The sequence below is a fragment of the Amblyomma maculatum genome, chromosome 6 (assembly GCF_055883805.1).
Source record: "Amblyomma maculatum isolate TAMU_Amacu chromosome 6, ASM5588380v1, whole genome shotgun sequence".
NCBI lineage: Eukaryota > Metazoa > Arthropoda > Arachnida > Ixodida > Ixodidae > Amblyomma > Amblyomma maculatum.
Window position 1 is genome coordinate 92190939 of NC_139349.1, and position 12105 is coordinate 92203043.

At 48.7% G+C, this 12105-nt stretch overlaps 1 pseudogene; it reads right to left on the bottom strand.

The window, feature by feature from the left end:
• LOC146186242 (uncharacterized) overlaps positions 1-4703 on the bottom strand; it is a 33982-nt pseudogene extending 29279 nt beyond the window's left edge.
• Positions 4704-12105: the final 7402 nt, after the last annotated feature.

Sequence of the window (12105 nt, forward strand, 5' to 3'; positions counted from 1 at the left end):
CGCGAGGTTTTATTTCTCCAGTGGACCTTGGGAAGCCTTAAGCTTTCTCGCAGTTTTGATTCTTTGTTTCACGCCGCTGCTGATGTCAAACTGCTTTATTTTGGTCGCATAATAAGAAGGCCCTGAGGACAAATCGACGTTGGCCTGTCCTGATCGACACCTGCATTGAAGGAGAAAAAAAGCCACTTTCACCCAAAATAGAAACGGAGTTTTCGTACATTTGATTTATTAACTCGGTATAGCACATTTATCAGGCTAATTTAGCAAGCACCGGTATCTTGCAGGCTAGGCTACCCCAGTATTCACTCTAAAGCAGTGATGATGGAGTCCTTCTAGAACGTCAGATCCGCATCTCCTTCCTGGACGTTGGATCACGGAGTCTTTCGCGGAGGTTAGGTCACGGAGCCCTTCTCGAACCTTTGGTCATTACTTGTTTCCCGAACATCGAATCAGAGTCCTACTCGGACGTTTGATTAAGATATCATCGGAACCGAATGACGGGAAATTTCTCGAAACTCATGTTTCACTGCAAAAGCTACGTGATTTGAGGCTAGGAAGAATAGACCCCATTGAGAATAAACGTTTGAATTCGCTGGTACTGAGTGTTTCTTGAAAAGGTAAGGCGTCCACGGCTTGGCAGACGAAAACTATAGTTGGTCAACAATTGCATTGTCAGGCATGGCAGGGAGGAACAGGAGGGTAGTATAACCGTGACGCGACCAAGGAAGTAGCTGCGTTGTCTTTGCGCTGAAAGGCTTTAACATATATATATTTTGGACCAATCATTGGAAAATGTGATCATTGATCAGGTGATCAGTTTTCACAGTTTCTCCTGAATTCGTCTCATAGACCATTGACATGCCACTTCTAGTTTCTGAAAACATGTTATCATTTCTTTTATTTCTTGTTATTATTTTTATCTTATTTTCCGTTCCTCTGAATTGAAACATGAATACGCACGTTATTAAATAAGTGCATTCACAATCTGACGCTTTTGTAACAGAGCACTTCCGCTCAGGTACAGCCAATACCTCTAACTTCACAACCTACTTTAAGGCACTCTCGAACGTTACCAAGAACACAGAAACGGCCTTCGCACTTTTCCTAACTTTCCCAAGGCAGATACCTCACACGTATAGCTTACCAGTGTCGAAATAATACTGTCGCGAAAAGATGTTAGCATTATATCTAAGCGCCAACAGTTTCAATGCTCCCTAAAGAACCAGCAGGTCGGTCTAAGATCTCTACCTATATGTAAACACGCTTTTAGATACCTTGGGCAGATTGAAGTTAACGACTTCAGCACCGCTCCACAAGATGGCAACACATTTTTAATAATGAGCAGCAGTCAAAACATGCCGCCCGCGGTTATGGGAAAGCGATCGAACCAGCCGATTTTCAGTGAGCCTTATATAACCCGCGTATAGATATCTCAAGGAGTGCCGAAGAAAGAAGGTTCAAGTGGGCGCACTGATGCTTATAATGAGCGGACTCCTACTCTGATACATTTGTTCCCCCCTCATGGCGAGGGTCAACGCCTAACTTCGTCGAAGCGGCTGCGGGCCGCGGCTGAACGATCGTTTTCGGCGGCGGCAGCAGCGCGGAACGATCATCAGCAACTGGCGAGTTTTACGAGTTTCCTTAGCCAGGAGGCTTAACGATGCCGCTGGTAACTAATAGAGGCTCATGAATCGCGCGCTCCCCCTCCACTTTGTCCATCCTATTCCTGCTCTTTCTTAACCCCCTAGTACTCTAGCAGCAACTTTGAGCCGCCAACCACTCGGAGCTCCGGGTGAAGCCGCAGCTGGACCTAATTCACCGCCGGCAACCGTTATGCGGCACTTAACCCCTGCGCTGCTCCTCCCATGCGCGAAGCCCAAAACAAACAGACCAGACAAACAACGTTAGGGAAGATGGGGGTGGTTAGGAAGAAAGGGAGAAGAAAGACAGGGAAGAGAAGAAGGCTTCGTTGGCTGTGGCGCGCCTCGCACTCCTGCGCCTCCAGGGAAGTCCGCGCAAAACGGGAAGTAAAAGTCCTCGAGGCACCGCCGCTTCTTCCTCCCTCGCACCTCTCACCCCCTACTATAAACAAACGTGTTTCCGCGCACCGCACGGCTAGGGAATGACGTGAGAAGGCGTAAGGAGGATGGGGAGACTTGGCGAGGCAGGCGAAGCTCACGGTATAAGGAGCCCGGCAGTAAATTACTCTGCTTACCAGCACGGAACTGGCAATTAACCGCGAGTGCCCCCCTGGGGGCTCCTGGTATCGATTGCTTCCGCTTGGCTTGCGGCTGCCAGGCGTGCGGAAGGCGTCGTCATCACGAGGCCGCGGCCCTTGTGTGCGTGTCGTCCGGGTACGCTTGACGCGAGTAGAGGAGGCGCAGCGCGAGCAGTGCGAACGCGCGGACAACCAACCATCTTGGCGCGCGCTCTGCCGCTTGGAGCTGCCTGGCCGACTAGGGAGCGTACGACATTGCTGGAGCGCCACGGAGAGAACCCCCCTCCTCCAATGCACGTCCGTTGCAGTGCCTACTTACGCCTGATTTCCCTATTAGTTCTTCCCTACGTCCTTTTCTACCGGGAAATTTCTTCCTACTTTTCCTTGCTTTGTTTCCATCGCTATTATTTAATTACTGTTAACGTGGAAGCAAGTAGTGTACGTACTAGCTGTTTAGCATGTTTCATGCTTAGGACAACCAAGAAACAATGTCGCCACTGCCCGGCAAAGCGAAATGACGTGGCCTCTCAACTCAGCGTATGTTGTGTGGTTTGAACATCGCCGGCAGAAAAAAAAAGAACGGGTAGAAGGCTGAAGTGGTAGAGAGTTTTGAGGCTCCATGTCATTGTATAACATCCGGGTAAGCACCGAATGCCTGACATATTGAGGAAATAGGTGGTTGAGGAAGCTGTGTAAAATAGCGCAATTAGGCAGTGTGCTTGTTTACGCATGTCTATGGCGGGCGTGTATAACTGCTGGTGAATGTGTGTGTAAGGGGGCGGGGAGCTGCTGTCTGCTTCCCATAGTTTTTCTACACTACGCATCTCATTCCTCTGAGATCGTAGCGTTTGATTGTTGGAACATATTCCTCCTTCCAGGGAAAGACAACTGGGGTTGTCTCTCGGGAAGGGTATGCACTTGTTGATCACCTTCTCTATCCTGGAACCCGGAATCCAATTGATGTTAACTTTTGCGTGTTGCGGTTCTTTTGGTGTTACAAGTACTCGGAAAGAGCAGGGCATAGCAAAATCGGAGACTTAGGTTTGATTGTTCGTTTGCATAGTGATTTCGTGTTCACAATATTTGCAAAGCGGATGGCTTCAGCGATTGCCCTCTCTGGATTGATCTCATGCACGAGCCACAAGCTTTGCCCTTCCAATGCATTATCGTTGTACGCTGAACACGTTAGAAGGTTCAAGGCCTCGGAAGAAAAGTGCGCACACAGGTACCCATTAAGAACACTGAAACAAGTGTTCGCATGTCAAACTCTCGCGTGTGCGGTACTCCTTATCTCTCATATAAAGTTTACTTAAGCACACCCTGCGGCGTTAAAAAAGCAACTCTGCCGACCGTGCTAAGCCACGAATAGGCTTGTCAACGTGGGCGTTCTTACTCTTCCTCTCGCTTTTCATAACGACATAAAAAGAGGGACGTCGTTTCCGAAAGCGACAAGAAGAGGAGGCTAAAAAGAGGAGCCCACGACTAGCAAGCAAGCAAAACGTTCCGTCGGCAAATCAGGCTCAACGACGCACGTTGTCTCGCGATTTCTCAGTGCAACCCCGTTCGCACACCTGGGGTTCTCAGAAAGGAGACACGCGTTCGCGGATGCAGGCAGGGAAGAAGGCCAGCAGCACCAGGAGAAGGCAGAACAGGCCTCGCCCTAGAGAGTGAGTGAAAATGAGGGAAAGGACGACGGCTGGCCGGACTCTCCTGAGAAGAGGAGAAGATGAGGGCCAGCAGCAACAAACGCGAGCAAAGAAAGAAGCTGAGGGAAAACAGGCGAGCTAGACAGCATGACGCAGTACTCTGGGGTCCCACCGTAAAGCAAACACCACACCGGCGGTAACAACAACCGAGGAACAGTGGCCGCCGCCGACGCCGCCGCAGCAGCAGCAGCAGCAAGCAATAGCGGAGGTACCACACTCTTTTTCTTTCCCCTTCCTATTTTCATCTGAGAGGAAGAGCACGTGGATATACCGAGGGGGCCGCCCTTCCAAATTTATCTCGACGGCAGCGGTGGCCTGCGAGGGAAAGCGCAGAGCGCGGTGCTCATCGGAGGAGTTCCCGCACGCAGAGGGCATCCATCTATCCGAGCGAGCATTTCGAGCTCAGCCAAGCGTCAGCGTGCCGTCGAGATAGGGCCTATCTTCACGGCATCTTGACGGAGATGTGTTCTGCCACGACGGTGGCGGTGGGCGAGCACTCGCGCGCGCACACGCATTCCCGTAGTAGCTTCTCACACTCTTGGTTTGGATATTGTCCTGCCTCCCCGGCGATCCAGGAGCATTCCTGGCGAGGCAGACGGGACATCCGATCCACGGAAGCAAGGGTTCTGGAGCTCACGGCTCTCACGACTGTCGTTTCTTTCCTCTCCCACCGAGCCACGATTATCTGCCTTCCTGTCATTGTTTCTATTGAGCTCGTTTCTTCGCACTTGCTGTGCGGGTTTAAGAACTCCCATTTCCGTCTTCTCTGGGCTCATCATCGGTACTATATGACCCGTGCGAGGAAGAATAGCCAGCGCGTCTGCTAAAAGAATGCGTCACCCTAAAAGAACCGAGGCGATGGCTGTAACGTCACTGGGACGTGGCCTTGCAAGGCAATGTGCCGAGATATACGGAGCTTTCGAAATGTGCAGTGATTTATCGTGTCACATAAGAGGCACTCGTCTCCGGTTTCGTTGTCGTCGGAGGTGGTTTGCGAAATAATGTTCGATCCGCTCAATTCTTCTTCCGTTGCGCCCACAATCACCCGCGTTGCGTTCTAAAAGAGTATTATATTGTATACAGTCCAATCACCCGCTTCCATCTCACATTCAGGCAGGAACGTTCAAAATTTTCATGGATGCTTCGGGAGGAGAAATAAGACCCTGACGGAGCATATACATTTACCTGCAGAGTCGGAAAGAAAGGCGCTCGCGATTACGGTCAACGCAAAACAACTTGCGTTTCAAAATCGATCTCTGCGATCTTTCCTTTTTCTGGCGAAAATCCGGCAGCAGGCGTACCGTACGGATTGTTGAGAAACAAGAAGGAACAACGTCATTAACATTTCTTCTTCGAGTCAAATTAATGTTGAAAGGGAGCTTGGGAAATAAAGCAGCAACACAAACATTCTGCACGATCGGCTAGAGTGCAGAACACGGCCTCTTTGCCCAAGAAACGCGGAGCTCGTTTCCGCGGGAGACCGACTCAGTTGAAGCCTGGGCACTTTTTTGTTTTTATACATATCAAGCTCTTAGACCAATCTATCTCTGGAATGCCTGGATGGGAGGAGGAAAGAAACAGGAAGAATGCCGCCATCCACTATTGTGGTGTGAAATTAATTCAGGACGCTGTTCATCTTGAGAAGACTAAACAAAACGCGTCTTTTAACTGCGGAAAACAAAAGAAAAGGGGAGGGGGGGGGGGTCAGAATTTATTTGTTTCAAGCTTCCGTCCCCTCCTTTCGCTTCAGACCGCGCTGACAGCTCCTCAGTGTACACGCATTTTCTTTAAACTGTCAGCTTTATATAGTTATGGTGCGCATGGTGCGAGTAAGCAAGCTGCATGCTCGTAGATAAGTTCGCTGTTATTCATTACGCTATATATACAATTTAATGCTTTGCCTCCTCACATATCGAATTATCGTTTATACAAACAGTGCGGACCTTCCCTCGGAAATTCTTGGAGAAAGCTCTGCGTAGTTGATAAAGTTGGTCGAACTCTCCTTAAGCGGAACTTTTTGTGTGCGCGCCGTACCTTGCTCAATCTGGTTTCGCACGCCGACGACGGTCGACTAAGAGCCCTTGGACACTTGCAAGTCGCGCCAGTGCCGCGAAATTGCATGAAGAGGCGAACGTGGGGTGGTACTTGAGTATGGCCTTCAGTTTACTGTGCTCATTCCCACGCCTCATCACTGTCTTGCGATATAGCCAACATATAACCATGCATGTAGCGCATTCGGCAACCACTCGCAGATTAAGACTAGCAGCTTACCGGGATCGCTCAAGAGGAATGTATACAACAGTTGCATCTTACCTGCACTCACCTATGGGGCTGAAACGTAGAAGCTAACAAAGAGAGTTCTGCTTGAGTTGAGGACAACGCAGAGGGCTATGGAACGTGAAATGGTAGGGGTAACATTAGGAGATAGGAAACCTACAGAGTGGGTCAGAGAAATAAGTCAAGTTACTGACATTCTAGTGAAAATCAAGAAGAAGAAATGGGCATGGACAAGACGTATAGCGCGACGAGAGGATAACCGATGGTCGCTCAGGGTAACAAACTGGATTCCAAGGAAAGGAAAGCGTAGCAGGGGACGACAGAAAGTTAGGTGGGCGGAGGCCCTCGCAAGGTGCGCTTCCTTCTCTTCGCTGCCAAAGGTGCTGCCCGAAGAAACTGCGCCTTAATTTTAAGAACATTTTCTCTACAGTGTATTCGTATCCGCATAGCCACATTGAACAACGCACCTTAGGCAGGGGCTGGTTAAAGAGCAATGGCCGCTGTGGTTTCGAAGCGAAAGACGTAGTAGCAACCAACGCTTTGCAGGTAATGCACTGTCAGCCCGCCGATGAGCACGCGGCGCGTCGTTACGAGAGTCTATATAGTTACTAGCGTCGATGCGATTTATTTTTTTTTGTTTTTTTTTTTTATTGTGGCTGACAGACAGGTTTATCGATTGGATTGTTTTATGTATATAATTATCTATATCTCGATATCACGGACGGTTTCTTGATCTCCTTCGAGTTCATTATATCCGGATTCGACTGTACATGTTAACATAGTAAAAGAAGTAATCGCATACCATCTGCACACTGCTCAACGATTTTGAGTGCGCTGATTCACACGCGCACTGTGAAGCATTCCCGTGCAGGCGTCCAGGGGATCATTTTACAGCGACTGCCATTTTACCTAGAAACCTGCCTCTATAAATTTCTTATTTCACGCACCCTTTGAGGAAGGAAGAGAAGAGCGAAGGGCTGTGAGAAACAAAACACGGTACCTTGTGCACCAATATGATCAAGACATTGTGATGCAAGCATGCGTATAAAGTTTAAATCACAAAACGTTTCGCGTTTATTGGCCAGCAGTCTTTCTTTATACCCCTTCTTCGCGGCTGCTTACAAATCCCGTGCTTGCAGTTGTTTACGGCTCTTCAACAGGCAGCCTAAGTCGACGCGAAAGGCCGCATTCGGATACTTTTTCTGCTAAAGAGCAACGGTATATACTCCTTTTTTATTTTTATTTTTATTTTTTTTTTCTACGCTGGCGGCATGAGACGGGCCGCAGCAAAGCAGCAATTTACTCTTGAGCCGAAAGCGGCGTTTTATAGCATTCCTCTTTCTCTCTTTGTGCGAGGAAATAAAAAAAAAAAAACACCCACGGTGCGTACAAGGCGTGCTATATATTATTCTCTCTTTTTACCGTTCTCTTTTGTCTTTCATTTTGTAGAAAATTGTACCGCGCTCGCTCTCTATCTCTCGTCTCGCATCCTTGTCTCTCTCCCTTCTCCTGTTTTTGTAGAAGCGTGCCTATCTTTTTCCTGTCATCTCATTCTGATGATGGCTGCCGTCGGCCGCACTCTCGAGGCCTCAGAGATGCGGAGGAACGAGAGCCAAGGCATAAGAAGATAGAAAATAAAATAGGTCAGTAAACACGACGGTGAAATGAGTGAAGAAACGGAAGAACGACAACAGAAAGGAGCGAGCCTTTTATGAAAAGAATAGCAGGACGACCTCTGCAGGGAGGACGGGAGTGGCTGAAGGAGAGGCAAGTGCGTGTAGTTCATCATATTATTTTGTTTTTGCTTTTTTGTCGTAGAAAAGCTAGGAACGGAGAGAGCATAAAAGCGCGCGCGCTTCGTGGCCGAGTTGCTCAAAATTAGCATCATTTCCTGTGGCGACACGTGACAACAGGACGCACAAATAACGCGCGGGATAACGGTTTTATTATACGCTTCCTCAGAAGTGATAAAAAAGATGGACAAAACAAACGGAGACATTGGAAACTTTAATAATCCCTTACTAGGCTCCGACAAAATTAATACTCGTTACTGTTTCGAAGTCTTGGCAAACCCTTACATAGGGCCGAATTCCCCGGGTGTGTTCATTACACGAGTAATTAAACCTCAAAATCTACGCTTGCAGAAAAGAGAAGTTATGGCGAAACTTCACTGCCTTCCCCTAAAAAAGCTGGATTGAGTCTAGACGCTATATTCCAGAACGTATTACATTTTTTTTTTCTTGCTAGATACTGTTACGACCGTGCATCCGCATTTGCGCGCTCTATTGTTCGCCTGTGGGCATGGATAAGTGCTGTGAATATGTGGTGATGGTCCAATGGCTCTAAGTGAGCCTGTTTCCAGGAATCCTGTTTTGTAAGCCTGTTTTGCTTTGTGGACACTCTGCAAATGCCAAATTGACCCTGCCAAGAGAACGTCTGGAAAAACACAAAGAAACGTCCCCCTGCGGGAAATGCAGGAAGTGCTTTCTTTCTTTTGTTCACCCTTCCAGTCGATAAGCCCTATCGTCCAGTGAGGAATGCCTACTTTCCAAAGGAGACGACAGAGTGACATGTCCGCTGACGTGCAGGACAAGAAAGGAGCATGACGCATACAGCCATTAAGTGATTTCCCAGGAATGCAGGAAAGATTTGCAATTGTCGAAAACGGACAATGCTGGGAGCGGATGCGGCGCCACGTGCACTCGGGTTTCTGAGAAGTAAAACCACTTGTCGGAACCAGCCTGTGGTTTCTTTGCTGAAGAATAGAAATGTACCTCCTCTCCTCGCCGTTCCCAAGCTTTTCCCGCCAACAAGTGATCACGCCCAACGAATGAATGCCGGACCAGTCAGTGCTTCAGACCATCAGTGCAGTGATGTGTTCGATTGGATGCCGATATCTGAGGGGCGTGCCCTGGAACTGATTGGTCAGCATCTTCAGAGAGGGGCTGGACATAGGGGGTTTTAAGGACGCTGCAGAGCACGAAATGTCGCTCTGGGCCCTGGGTAAACGGCTCATCCAGTCGCTTCTCGCTATTAACTCTTAACGCTTGCCATATTGCTGATGTACCCTTCTTTTTCGTGTAAATAATCTTGTAAATAAGTTTTCTCAAAGTGCCATTAAACCTGCTTGTATATATTTTACCAACTACGAAGATTCAGTCCTTCTTCAACCCCGAGTCTCTGCACGCTACCAAGTGAAGGCCGGGTCGACATAGCCCCAGCGTCACGACAACTGGTGGCAGCGGCGGGATCTGAATCTACAAGCCACAACATCTGATGACTGGAGGTGGGGTCTGGATCTACAAGCTACAACATCTGGTGATTGGAGGTGGATCAGAATCTACAAGCCACAACATCTGGTGATCGGAGGTGGCATCTCAAGCAACAAGCAGGAGCAACAATCGGCCAACAAGAGAGCAGCTCGGAACATCGATCGCATGTGTGGGTGAGTGCTTGGCTTTTCTTCTGATGTGGACCAGGTTCTAGAACAGGGTTAGATTTTAGAACTGGTAAAAAGTGTTGAAACGCCTTTAGGTTTGGTAGTTTGCACTGTTGTTTTGGAAGTAGCCGACACTCGGAGCGATCATGGACCTACAAAAGCTGCAGAAACCGGAACTGTTGCTATTATGTGAGGAACTGGGAATTGATACAAGTGGTTTGGCACGAAAACCTTTGATTATAAAGGCAATCACAGATTTGGGAGCCGATGATGAGGAGCTCAGTGAAGCATGGAACCTCATCGCCCAAAAAAAGGAGGAGCAGCTCAGACAGCAGAAAGAGCGGGAAAAAGAGGAAAAGAGGCGTGAGCGTGAACTTGAGAGGGAAAAAGAGGAAAGGGAGCGCGAACGTCAGAGGGAAAAAGAGGAAAGGGAGCGCGAACGTCAGAGGGAAAAAGAGGAAAGGGAGCGCGAACGTCAGAGGGAAAAAGAGGAAAGGGAGCGTGAACTTGAGAGGGAAAAAGAGGAAAGGGAGCACGAACGTGAGAAGCTTGAAAGAGAAGCAAAAAAGCTGGACCAAGAAATTGAGCTCCGGAAATTAGAACTAGAGTTGAGCAAGAGGTCGGGCGATTGTCCCCAGCTAGCGGTACCTCGTCTCAACAAGGAGGCAGATTTCAAGATGTCAAAGTACATGCAGCCATATGTGATATCAGGGGATATCGGTCTGTATCTGGCTAACTTTGAGCGAACCTGCGAAAAACTGTCCTTCCAGCGAGACACTTGGTCTCAGAGATTATTGACGGTTCTGCCCAGCGAGGCAGCGGAGGTTGTCGCGCGGCTAAGCAAGGAGGACGCGGACAACTACGAGAAGGTCAAATCTTGCCTTCTGAGAAAGTATAGGCTTAGCGCCGAGGCGTTCAGACAACGTTTTCGGAACGCTACTAAGTCCAGGGACGAGAGTTACCCTGAATTCCTGTACAATTTAAGAGTAAATTTGGGCGAGTGGCTAAAGAGCACTGATTCCTACAGTGATAGGGACGCTGTAGTCGAGCGAATTCTTTTGGAGCAGTTTTATAACTGCCTCCCAGAAAAAGAAAGAAATTGGTTACAGGACCGAGGCGAAATTAAGTCGGCAACTGAAGCTGCCGAACTTATTGAGGAGTATGCTTCGCGCCGACAATTCAGCAACCCAGCAGTGGATAGGCCCCGCAATCCCAAGTTCAGTGTGAATAACCGTCAGAAAAGGCACTTTACTAGATTTGCAAACGAAGAAAGGAAGGCTTCTTCAGGCAAACGCCCTAGAAAGGACGGCAGTGAGAAAAGTGGGGAAGTGACCAACGCGCAGAACACAAAGAAAAAGCTTGAGGCTAGGAAGCCGCTCACATGCTTTAGGTGTAATGAGCAGGGTCACATTGCCGTCAACTGCCGGAAAGAAAAGATTGTTTTCTCGTATGTCAGTGACTGCGATGAAAATATGCAGCTTTTGGAACCCTACCTGCATGACCTAGTAGTCAACGGGAAGCCTTGCAAGGTACTGCGCGATTCGGCCGCAACGATGGATGTTGTCCATCCGGCGTATGTGTCGCCTTCCGACTATACAGGACAGTGTGCGTGGATCCGCCAGGTAGTGGAGGAACAGAGTGTGTGCTTGCCAATCGCGAACGTGGTCATCGAGGGCCCTTTCGGCAAGTTAACAACCGAGGCTGCCGTTTCAGGAAAGCTTCCTAAGTGCTATCCGTATTTGTTCTCTAACAAATCGGACATGCTACTGCGAAAGAGGGGCATCCTTTTCGGAGACAGAGTTGTGCCAGCCTTAACACGTTCAAAGGCGCGAGAACTAGCTACACTGCTCATTCCAGAAAAATCCACAGCGGAAGAAACGGCAGTTAAAACAGTGGTCGATGCGGAAGATAGCCGGTCAGAAAACTTTGAGAGCGAGGCATCTCAGATAAGTCAACTAGAAAGTGAGCTTGATAAGACACGGAATGAGGACGTTCTAGAGAGTAACCTCTTGCCGCCGGTGTCTAGTAATCTCACGAGACTTCTAAGTGGAACCCGAGAGGACTTAGCTATGGAGCAAGCCAATGATCCCAAGAATAAGCTCGAAGTACAGTGGGAAGGACCTGCTGAAGTCGTTGCAAAGCTTTCTGACACTAACTACGCAGTGAAAATTCCCGGTAGGCGTAAAGAAGTGCGCATTTATCATTGCAATCTTATGAAGCCTTATGTGCAGAGGGAAGCCGTGGTAAATCTAACGTTAAACCTTCCCGAGGAGATGGGGGACAACTTGATTTGCCTCAGCGGAAAAGGAAGCAACGCTCAGGAGCTTCTCAAAAAGACGGAGCAGAGAGGAGAACTAAAGAAATCCCAGCTGTCCGATCTGGGCGAGATAATAACAGAGTTTGAGGCCTGCTTCGTGGACAGGCCAGGCAGAACTGATTTTACTGAGCACGATATTGAGCTGACT